The following is a 12,584-nucleotide window of genomic DNA, read 5'->3' on the forward strand; positions in this document are numbered from 1 at the left end:
CCCGACTCCAAAGACAAGGTTTCAAGGCTGTCCTGGAACTCCTTTTGTAAACCAGGCTGGCCTCAAATTCACAAAGACCTGCCTGCTTCCCAAGTGCCAGGATTAAAGGTGTGCACCACCATACCTGCTTGTCCTAATTTTTTTTTCTTGATGTGGGAGGGTCCATGCCACTGTGGGTGATGCCACTCCTAGGAACGTGGTTCTGTGTTCTATAAGAAAACTGTCTGGGGCTGGAGAGATGGCTCAGCAGTTAAGAGCACTGTCTGCTCTTCCAAAGGTCCTGAATTCAATTCCTGGCAACCACATGGTGGCTCACAACCATCTGTAATGAGGTCTGGTACCCTCTTCTGGCCTGCAGGCACACACACTGACAGAATATTGTATACATAATAAATATTAAAAAAAGAAGATCCTTTAAAAAATAAATAAATAAAAAGAAAAAAAAAAGAAAACTGTCTGAGCAACTGAGTCAGTAAGCAGCATTCCACCATGGTTCCTGGCTCAGCTCTTGCTTGAGTTCTACCCAGACTTCCTTCCATGATGGACTGTTACCTGGAAGTGCAAACTGAAACAATCCTTTCCAAATTGCTTGTGATCGAAATGTATCCCAGCAACAGACGAAAACTGACAGAAGGGCTCTCTGAGGAGCGATGTCACTTCGTTGCTCTCCTGGCTGCAGAGGTTATTATCAGACAGTTTCAAAATTTGCTAGGGACAGGCAGAGTGTGGAAGAATGCTGACGAATTAGATTAACGAAATATGTATTGCACGCATTAAAGGTCTGGCAAGGAAGTGGTTCACCATAAAATACAACTCCCTTTACGATGGTGCGGATTGTGGCAAGACTTAGTGCAAATTATAGATTAGTTTCACTGATAAATCTCCATATGTTGACAACACCCCTAAAAGGAAATAAACACCAAAACCATCAGTGAAGCTTACCTTAAGAAAAATATGAAAAATTAGTTGTAAGGAACACTTTTTGGGGGAAATAAAAGTTTCTTGCAAAGATGATTTCCAGCAAATCCTTGTTTCACACCTCATGTACACATTCATTTGGTTAACCTGCTAACGCAGCTTTGTGCTCAGCAATTGTTTACACAAAACTAGATACATGAAAGGCAGTGTGGGGAAGGGAACAGCAAGCAAGATGGGATTAACCCTTTCAAACCTGGCCCTGGAATGAAGTCAAGAGGAAACGTGAGCTTGGAAAACAACCCCAAAGCAGACAGCAAGTATTAAGACACTTTAGAAGAGAACATGAGTGGTTGTGTTTATGATCTGGGAATGGGAAATTTTAGAAATGTATTCCAGAAGGCAGTGGGATTCTTACGAGGTCTCAGAAGTATGGAGAAGTGTGGGAGATTGATGACTGTGGATGAGAGAGTTGTCCCAAATGAGGAATTAGATTTTCATCAGATCCAGGGACAAACATTTATATCTCATAAATTGTTTCAGGAAGAAAATTGGAAGAAAATGAAATTTGAATGAATTTCTTCTCAGGACTATGGTCTTCCCTGTTTGCCAGAATTATTGACAAACCAGTGCAACTCATCTTAGAAAATGGAACAGGACACTTTAGTTTGCTAAGAGAGTTTGCCTACAAAGGTCAGGTTGTGTGATCTGAATAGCCCTGTACCAACTGTGTTCAACATGGAAGTTTTCTCCCATGAAATGGGGGGTGGGAGGGCTAAAATATGATGAAAGTAAAAGGAAAATTCCATTTTCAGCCATTTGATACAGGGCTGTCTTCCCCACTATCATAATTTAAGTTTGGTTGAAGGAAAGCATCTTTATTTCATGACCAACCTGAGCGACCCAGCCTGGGCTGGTTTGTACTCAGCTCCAAGCTATGCTTGCAGAATTGGACAAAGAAGCAGGAACATCTATCTCAGCAGACATTTGTAAGTTTCTGCTGTACTTAAAACCTATGTATACAGGTTGTTTTTTTTTTTATTCTGAGCAAACTCTTCCATCTCTTAAAAAAGCAAGTTCTATCATTTCAAACAAACCCAGCTATTCCTATTCCCAAGATAAATGAAAATTTGGGCAGATTTATGCAACTTTATCCAATTGTGAATGTTTTATTTGTTGTGATTCCTTTATTAGCAATGCTTTGAACCCCGCTCAAACTCTCTCACTCCCCTAAACCTGGACGCTGACATCACTGTTCCCTAGCTGTGATCTTTGACCCTTTCCTTTTCTTCTGGTATATCTTCCCTCCTCCTTGACTTACTTTACTTGGTCTTAAGTCAAGACTTTCATGAAATCATTCAACCACCGCTGTTTCAGTTTCTTGTTGAATGATCCTGCTGTAATGTCAAGCTGATGGAATCCAACCCTAAGTTCTCCCAAGGATATTTTTGTTTGTTTGTTTTGGCTTCATAAAGCCATGCTGACATTTATTTTCCATTTTCTTCTAAATTTTATAGAATTTTTATATGTTATTGGTTAACCCTGTTCCACTATAACTGCATTGGCTGTCTTCTAAAGGTTTTTCTGGTCCCCAAACACTCATTGTCCTTCTTAATCCCAGTACAATTGCTCTTCTGCTTTTCCAGAAAGCTAAGCTCCCTCGGTAGCTCTGAACTACTGTTTACAACAAATTTCACTATAGGTAAGGAAATATTTAAAAATTTCCAACACTTAGTACTGGAACTTACTTGAGGACAAAGATGTACTTTAAGAACCCTGATAGGGCCAGGTGATGGTGGGGAACACCTTTAATCTCAGCACTTGGGAGGCAGAGGCAGGCGATCTCTGTGAGTTTGAGGCCAGCCTGGTCTACAGTGTGAGTTCCAGAGCAGCCAGGACTACAGAGAGAAACCCTATCTAGAAAAAAAAATACCTGTTAAGAAGATAATCTTTTTTTTGGGAAGACAATCTAGAAATTGCTATCAAAACTGAAAATGCACACACCCTTCCACCCATTAATTTGCCTTCACATCCCAGAACTTATTTAAGAAAAACAAAAGTGCAAAGATGTGTGTGGTGTGCAGATGTCATTACAGCTGTCTTGGTGTGGTAAGCTCTCTTGAGATAGTTATTTTTTTCTCCTAGGGTGCACATTATGGTGATACAAGGGTAATTTTCTTCAGTTGACCCCAGACTGTGGAAGCTTCTCTATTTACTGGGCTAGAAATATAGAGAAAAGAGTGGCCACAGTAAAATCTGTTTTTAAAATGCATGAACAGATAGATAGTGTTGAAAATTCTGCACACCAGTTTTGCAAAGGAGGACCGAAAACACCAGAACTCTAACTTTATGTTTGCCAGTCACTTGAATTTATTAAGCAGTTTTCACTATTATATTTTAATGACACGGAAAGAAAATGAATGGAGAGTCACTGCTGAACCACCGTTGTTAATTCTGTCATTGTTTTAAGAGCTCATATACTCAAGGCGTTTTCTCCTAAGACTCAGGACTGTTTTTAGCAAGCATTTTTCCCCTGAGGCAGCTCCCCATCCCTCCTTTCCATTCTTTCTTACTGTCTGTACAGACTCCTAAGCTGTTGTCCCTTAAAAGTTAGATTATTTTTCAGTGCTTCAACATACCCCTGGATTCTGTTTATGGAATTTGGTTTATTCCTAGTGTTTCGTTTTTGAGGATGGATTTAAACTCTGCAACCATGCCCCATGCTTTTCACATCCATACTCAGACCGTGCTTTGGGAAAGTGGCAAAAATCTCCTGGTTGTCTGAAAACCGACGCTGAGCCATCTAGGGACTTTTCACAAGCTGCAGTCTCACTCCACCACTAGGCACCGTCTCGACATCCACCGCAAATCACCCATTCATCTGTGAGCTTTTCTCTCTCTTGTTGCTTCCAGCGTATCTTGGGGTCATGCTCCTCAACTAGCCAAAGCCATCACTACCTCTTTTCGTTAGAAGAGGTACACCAGTCTATCCCTCTTAAATGGAACAACAACAAAAACAACAACAACAACAACAGCAAAGGGCTGTCAGCCTTGGTATGTCTAAAGCCCTGGTCGGCTTACAGAAATTCCCCTGCTTGGAGTCAGATTGGCTTCAAGAAGGACTCACTGACACATGTCTGGGTAGTGGAAAAACCTGATAAGAGTCTCCCACCTTTTTTACAAAACAAGATAACTTTGTGAATAATTACACCAAACTAAAAATGATACATCAACAAAACTGCAGGATGGGCAAAACTTCACTTTTAAATATTTAAATAAAAATTGAAACCGCAGCCGCAAGCACTGCCAGAGATGTCATTAGGAACTTAAGTTTTAGATGCTTGCTATCTTACTGTGTCTTCCGGGCTGGTCTCAAACTTTTAGGTTCAAAGTATCCTCCTGCTTTTGCTTCTGAGTAGCTCAAACTAGAGGCCTACCCACTGCACACAGTTTGAAAGATTGCTTTTAAAAAGTAATTTATTTTCTAGGACAATAGCAGACTCATAACGAAGTCGAGCAACTGGGAGATCTATGTGCTCTGGGCCTCAGACGCCACAGCTCTCAGCACAGCCAGTCCCCCTAGAGTGCAGGATTATTGCAGAAGAGTCGGAATGAACATGTCCATGCTGCCCAAAGGCTTGGCACACAGGAGCTGCTGTTTCAGTCCTTGTCTCTGGTGTGTAAAGAAGACAATTGTTTTGTGATTTTCAAGTTTAATAATGATGTTTAGGTTTTTAAAAAAATTCTCTCATACATTACATCCCCCTTTTAAAAAATATTCATTTATTATGTATACAATATTCTGTCTGCATGTATGCCTGCAGACCAGAAGAGGGCACCAGACCCCATCACAGATGGTTGTGAGCCACCATGTGGTTGCTGGGAATTGAACTCAGGACCTTTGGAAGAGCAGGCAATGCTCTTAACCTCTGAGCCATCTCTCTAGCCCATACATTACATCCCAATTACAGTTTACCCCCCCCCAATTCCTCCCCATACTGTACTCCTCCCTCACCCCACCCCACACTCCTCCCTCACTTCTCCCCTCCCTCAGAGTCACTCATTCTCTGTTTCCCTTCAGCAAAGGGCAGGCCTCCCAGGGATATCAACCTAATATGGCATAACAGGTGACAGTAAGACTAGGCGAAACCCCTCATATCAGGGTTGGACAAGGCAACCCAGTAGAGGGAGAGGTGTCCCAAGATGAGCAAAAGTGTCGGCGGCAACCCCAATCCCACTATTAGGAATCCCACAAGAACACAAATTGCACAAGCATAACATATATTCAGAGGACCTGTGCAATCCCATGTGGACTCTGCGATGGTCTGTTTCAGTACTGTGAGTCCCTATGAGTCCTGCTTAGCTGATTGTGTGGGCCTTGTTCTCCTGGTCTCCTAGACCCCTCTGGGTCCTACAATCTGCCCCCTCTTCCAAGGGATTCCCTGAGCTCCGCCTAACGTTTGGCTGTGGGTTTCTGTTTCTGCTCCCTTCAGTTGCTGGATGAAGCCTCTCTGATGACGGGTCAGCTACTCACCTGTGAGTATAACACAGTATCAATAGAAATCATTACAATGACTTTTTTTTTTGCCATTCGTGTTTGGTTCTGTCCTAGGTCTTTGGGGTATCCAGCCTTGTGTTTCTGGTCATTGAGGTGGTACCTGGAATGGGCTCTATCTCATGGTGTGGGACTCAAGTTGGACCAGTCATTGGTTGGCCACTCCCACAAGTTCTGTGCCACAATTGCCCCAGCACATCTTGCAGGCAAGACAGATTATAGGTGAAAGGTTTTGTGGCTGGGTTGGTGTTCCTGTCTCACCACTGAAAGCCTTTTCTGGTTACAGAAGATGGTAAGTTCAGGCTCTATATCCCTCATTACTAGGAGTCTTCACTATAGATTCCAGGAAGTTTTCACTGCACCAGGTTTCCACATCATCCTCCGAATGTTCCCTAATTCCATACATCTCTCCCTGTAACTCTCTGTCTCCACTCCTCCTCGCCTGATCCCATCTCTACCCGCCACCCTCAAAATCTATGATATTTCCCCTTCCCAGGGAGGTCCATGCATCACTCCCCTCCTTGAGTCCTTCTTGTTACATAGCCTCTCTGGATTACCCTTTACTCAACAACTAGTATCGACTTATAAGTGAGTACACACAGTGTTTGTCTTTCTGAGTCTGTGTTACCCCACTCAGGATGATTTTTTTCCAGTTCTGTCCAATTGTCTTCAAATTTCATGATGTCATTTTTTAACAGCTGAGTAATACCCCATTGTGTAAATGTACCACATTTTTTTTCTTATTTATTTATTTATTTATTTATTTATTTATTTATTTATTATGTATACAATATTCTGTCTGCGTGTATGTCTGCAGGCCAGAAGAGGGCACCAGATCTCATTACAGATGGTTGTGAGCCACCATGTGGTTGCTGGGAATGGAACTCAGAACCTTTGGAAAAGCAGGCAATGCTCTTAACCTCTGAGCCATCTCTCCAGCCCCCTGTACCACATTTTCTTTATCCATTTTTCTGTTGAGGAACGTCTAGGTTGTTTCCAGTTTCTGACTATTATGAATAAAGCTGCTATGAACATAGTTGTGCAAGTGTTTATATGGTATGATTGAGCATTCTTTGGGTATATGCCCAAGTAGTTGAGTCTTGAGATAGATCAATTCCCAGTTTTCTGAGGAATTGACATATTGATCTCCATAGTGCTTGTACAAGTTCGTACTCCCACTAGCAATGGAGGAGTGTCCCCCATGCTCCACACCCTCACCAGCATGAACTGTCACTTGTGTTTTTGATCTTGGTCATTCTGACAGGTATAAGATGAAATCTCAAAGTCGTTTTGATTTGCATTTCCCTGATGGCTTAATGACATGTTAAACATGTCTTTAACTGTTTCTCAGCCATTTGAGATTTCTCTGTTGAGGATTCTGTTTAGATTAGTTCCCCATTTTTCAATTGGATTATTTGTTTTTTTAAATATATCTAGTTTCTAGAGATCCTTATATATTTTAGATATTTGCCCTGTCAGTTGTGGAGTTAGTGAAAATCTTATCCCATTTTGTAAGTTGTCATTTTGTCCTATTGATGATGTTCTTTGCCTTACAGAAGTTTTTCCGTTTCATGAGGTCTCATTTATTAATTTTTGATCTTAGTGCCTGCACTGTTGGTTTTTGTACAGGAAATTGTCTCATGTGCCAATTAGTTCAAGGCTATTCTCCACTTTCTCTCTCTGTTAGGTTCAGTGTATGGCAGTGGCCATGTCAGAGCAGTAGCACGTGGCAATTGACTTCAGTAGATCAGCCCACTGGGAAGCAAAGTTCTGATGGGTGAATCTCAGATTGGCAACCCCTCACCCCAGGACTTCAGGCTCCAGAATGTCTCCTGCTACTGCTGTGCTTTTACATGCTTGCCGCTGCTATTTTTCTCTGGTATCTGGTAGCAGGTGTGAATGGGCGTGACCTTAGCGTAGTATGATTATCTCCCATTCTAATGGGCATTTTTACCTGTGGATTATTATGAAGATGATTTTCTTCTAAGCTATATTGTTTAACTGAAGTAATGATTTTATACAATAATAGTGTTAATCTAAATGGGATATGGATGATTGAGGGTCTTTATTAACTATAGTAAGGGATTATGATAGAGGCTAGTTTAGTGGGATGATGATTAATTCCTTGTGCCTATTTCTGGCCTCAGCTTCTTGATATAAAAAATTGTTGATGAATGGGTATGTACCCTGAAGATCTAAAATAGAGTTGACTGTTTCTTTTTCATATACTAAAGTTTATATTTGTGATTCTCTTAAGCTTTTTTTACAAGTTTATCTAAACCACAAAAAATCATTGAGATAATTAATAAAATAATCGATCATTTCTTTGTAACTGAAATATGCAGCCTGCTAGTAAAAAAACTGGCTGAGAAAAATACCTTGTTTGCTTATACTCTTTTAATCTATAACAAGTTGCTTGGACATGCATGGATGTGGGTTCTTGGGACAGCTTGTTTTTCACCTGTAATATGTAAAATGTCTAATCATGTAAGGGATATAGAAAACATGCTGTTTTTTACTTACATTAATTGTAATTATTCACTTGAAAATATACTGTAACCACATTATTTTTTTATTGCTTGAGAGATTCTACTGGGGTTTATGAGCTATAAGGAAAAAGAAATAAAGATGTAAGAGAAAGGAAAACATCAGGGAATATGTAAAAGGAAAGTTAGAAGGAAGACATCAAGAGAAGCAGAGATACATCTAGAAAGAGGTAAGAAAAGAAATAAAGAACAGAGAAAGACCCTAAGAGTGTGTGTGCGTGTGTGTGTGTGTGTGTGTGTGTGTGTGTGTGTGTTTCCTTTTTCACTGGCCCCAGGAGTTAAGCTTTACCCCACCTCCATCCACTCTGGTCCCAGAGAATTAAATTTTACTCCCTCAGATAGAAAAGTCAAGTTGAATGATTAATTTGACAACTCCATGGCTCCCACTCAAACCTTGAGTTGCTGGAGGCTGGTCCTCATGGCAGCTGTTAAGTGTATCTAATTTTATGTTGAGGTCTCTGATCCGCTTGGACTGGAGTTTTGAACAGAGTGATAGATATGGGTCTATTTGCATTCTTGTACATCAGACTTCCAGTTAGTCCAGCACCATTTGTTGAAGATGCTTTCTTTTTTCTAATATGTAGTTATGGTTTCTTTATCAAAAAACAGGTGTTTGTAGGTGTGTGGATTTATGTCTGGGTCTTTGATTTGATTCCATTGACCAATGTGCCTGTTTTTATGCCAATGATATGAGGTTATAATTACTGTATCTCTGTAGTAAAGCTTGAAATCAACAATTACCTCTGGAAGTTGTTTTGTTGTATAGTATTGTTATAGCTCTCCTGTTTTTTTTCCATATGAAGTTGAGTATTGTCCTTTCAAAGTCTGTAACGAATTGTGTTGGAATTTTGAGGATTGGTATTACATTGAATCTGTAGATTGCTTATGGTAAGATGACCATTTTTACTATGCTAATCCTACTAATCTATGAGCATGGAAAATCTTTCCATCTTCTGTTTCTTTCTTCAAAGACTTGAAGTTTTTGTCATATAATTCTTTCACTTGTTTGGTTAGCATTACCCCAATATATTCTACACTATTTGTGGCATTTGTGAAGGGTGTTGATTCCCTTATCTTTCTCAGAAAATTCATTATTTGTGTATAGGAGGGCTTGTATCCAGCCACTTCACTGAAGGTGTTCATCAGCTGTAGGAGTTTTCTGGTAGGATTTTTGGAGTTGCTTTTGTATACTATATATGATAATCTGTAAATAGTGATAATTTGAATTCTTCCTTTCCAATTTGTATTCCCTTGATCTCCTTTAGTTGTCTTTTTTGCTCTAGGTAGAACTTCAAGTACTATATTAAATAAACATGGAAGGAGTGGACAGCCTTGTCTTGTTCCTGATTTTTGTGTAATTGCTTTGAGTTTCTCTCCATTTAATTTGATGTTAGCTGTAGGTTTGCTGTAAATTGTCTTTATTATGTTTAGGCATGTTCCTTGTATTCTTAATCTCTCCAAAACTTTTATCATGAAGGGTTATTGCATTACTAATGAGATGATCAGGTGATTTTTTTTTCTTTCAGTTTGTTTATATGGTAGATTACATTGACTGATTTTCATATGCTGAACAATTCCTACATCTCTGGAATAACACCTATTTGATCATGGTGGGTGATCTTTTTGATGTGTTCTTGAATTTGGCTTGTTAGTGTTTTATTGAGGATTTTTGCAACTATGTTCATAAGAGAAATTGGTCTGTACTTCTGTTTGTGTGGTCTGAATGTCAGAGTGACTGTGGCCTCATAAAATGGATTTGGCAATATTCCCCATGTTTCTATTTTGTGGAAAATTTTGGGGAGCATTGGCATTAGCTCTTCTTTGAAATTCTGGGAAAGAGGGGGCTGGAGAGATGACTCAGCAGTTAAGAGCACTGGTTGCTCTTCTAGAGATCATGAGTTCAATTCCCAGCACTCACCTGGCAGCTCACAATGTGATACCCTCTTTTAGTCTGTATGCATACATACTGACAAAGCACCTGTATACATAAATAATAAACAAACAAATAAATCTTGAAATTCTGGTAGAATCCAGTGCTAAAACTCTCCAGTCATGGACTTTTTTGGTTGAGAGATTTTTAATGACTGTTTTTATTTCCTTAGGTGTTACAGGTCTATTTCAATTGTTTATCTGATCTTGATTTAACTTTGGTAGGTGATTTCTATCAAGTATCCATTTCCTTTTGATTTTCCAATTTTGAGGAATACAGGTTCTTAAAATATGACCTAATGATTTTTTAGATTTCAGCTGTTGTTATGTCCCCTTTTCCTTTCTGATTTTGTTTATTTGGATATTCTCTTTGTATCTTTTAAATAGTTTGGATAAGAGTTTGTCTATTTCAGCTGGGCAGTGGTGGCACATGCTTTTAATCCCAGCACTTGGGAGGCAGAGGTCAGCCTGGTCTATAGAGCTAGTTCTAGGACAGGCTCCAAAAGCTACACAGAAAAACCCTGTCTTGAAAAACAAAAACCAAAAAAACAACAAAAATGTTTGTCTATTTGGTTGACTTTTTTCAAAGAACCAACTCTTTGTTTCATTGACTCTTTGTATTATTTTCTTTATTTCTATTTTATTGATGTCAGCTCTCAGTTTGCTTATTTTCTGCCATCTACTCCTCTTGGGTGTGCTTACTTCTTTTTGTTCTAGAGCTTTTAGTTGTACTGTCAATTTACTGGTATGGTATATCTCCAATTTTTTCATGAAGGCAATTAGTGCTATGAACTTTGCTCTTAGCGCTGCTTTCATTGTGTCCCTTAAGTTTGGGTATGTTGTGTATTCATTCTCAATGAATTCTAGAGTGTCTTTAATTCCTTTCTTTATTTCTGTCTTGACCCAGTAATTCCGTTGAGAGATGTTCAGTTTTCCTGAGTTTGTAGGCTTTCTGTTGTTTCTGTTGTTGTTGAAAATACAGTTTTAATATGTGACAATCTAATAGGACACAGGGGATTATTTCGATTGCCTTGTATCTGTTGAGACTTTCTTTGTGACTGAGTATGTGGTCAGTTTTGGAGAAAGTTCTTTGAGGTGCTGAGAAAAAGGTATACTTTTTTGTATTAGAATAAAATGTCTTATAGATATCTTTAGACCCATTTGATTTATGTCTGTTAGCTCCAGTTTAGTTTTTGTTTGGATGACCTATTCATTGGTAAGAGTGGGATACTGAAGTCTCCCACTATCAATGTGTGAGGGTCAATATGTATTTTAAGCTTACTATTAAGTTTCTTTTACAAAGGTGAGTGCCCTTGCATTTGGGGCAAAAATGTTAAGAATTAAAACATCATCTTGGTGGATTTTTCTTTTGATGAATATGAAGTGTCTTTCCCTGTCTCTTTTGATTAATGTTTGGTTTGAAGTCTATTTTGTTAGCTATTAGAATGGCTATACCAGCTTACTTTTTAGGCCATTTGTTTGGAAAATCTTTTTCCAACCCTTTAATCTGAGGTAATGCCTATCTTTGATGCTGAGGTATGTTTTTTGTATGCAGCAGCAGGATGGGTTCTGTTTTCAAGTACATTCTGTTAGTCTGCCTTTTTAATGGGGAGTTAATTTGTTGATTTTGAGAGATATCAATGATCAATGACTGTTAATTCCTGTTATTTTGTTGTTGTTGTTGTTGGTGGTGGTGGGTGTGTTTTCTTTTTTCTAGTTTTGCTGATATGGGAATATTTATTTCCTGTGTTTTCATCTTTTTGGGTTGGAGTTTGTTTAGCTCCTAGTACCTTCTATAGGGCTGAACCTGAAGATAGATATTGTTTAAATTTGAATTTATCATGAAATATCTTGTTTTCTCCATCTATGATGATTCAAAGTTTTGCTGGGCAGGCATCTGTGGCCTCCTAAAGTCTCCAAGACACTAAGTCCCTTTTAGAGTCTCCATAGAAATGTTGGCTGTAGTTCTAATATGTCTGCCTTTATATGTTATTTGCCTTTTCCCCCTTGTATCTTTTAATAGTCTTTCTTTGTTATGTATATTTAGTGTTTTGATTACTATGTGGCCCCAGATTTTCTTTTCTGGTCCAATTTATTTGGTGTTCTCTATGCTTCTTGTTCTTTTATAGCTATCTCTTTCTTTAGGTTAGGACAATTATCTTCTATGATTTTATTGAAAATATATTCTGGGTCTTTGAGCTGTGATCCTTTTTCTTTTCCTATTTTTCTAATTTTTGATCTTTTCATAGTGTCCCAGATTTTCTGGGTGTTTTGTGTCGGGAATTTTTTAGATTTAACATTTCCTTTGACCAATGTATCTATTTTTTTTATTGAATATTCAATGCCTAAGATTTTCTCTTCCATTTTTGTAGTCTGTTGGTGAAGCTTGCCTCTACAGTTCCTGCTTGCTCACCTAGATTTTTCATTTCCAGATTTCTCTTTGTTTATGCTTTCTTTATTATTTCTATTTTCATTTTCAGGTCTTGAACAATTTTATTCATTTCCTTCAATTTTCATTTATATTTTCTGGATTTTCTTTAAGGGGTTTATTCATTTACTCTAATTTTTGTCTTTTCCTTGATTTCTTTTTTTCACGTTTGTGAAATTTTTATTTACTTTTTATTTTTAAAACAATCTTA

At 38.6% G+C, this 12,584-nt stretch overlaps 1 protein-coding gene across 1 annotated transcript in view; it reads left to right on the plus strand.

The window, feature by feature from the left end:
- Positions 1 to 12,584, plus strand: part of LOC102000687 (uncharacterized protein C8orf59 homolog) — a 42,890-nt gene that overhangs the window by 901 nt on the left and 29,405 nt on the right. The window lies entirely within an intron of this gene.

The sequence above is a fragment of the Microtus ochrogaster genome, chromosome 5 (assembly GCF_000317375.1).
Source record: "Microtus ochrogaster isolate Prairie Vole_2 chromosome 5, MicOch1.0, whole genome shotgun sequence".
Classification (NCBI taxonomy): Eukaryota; Metazoa; Chordata; class Mammalia; order Rodentia; family Cricetidae; genus Microtus; species Microtus ochrogaster.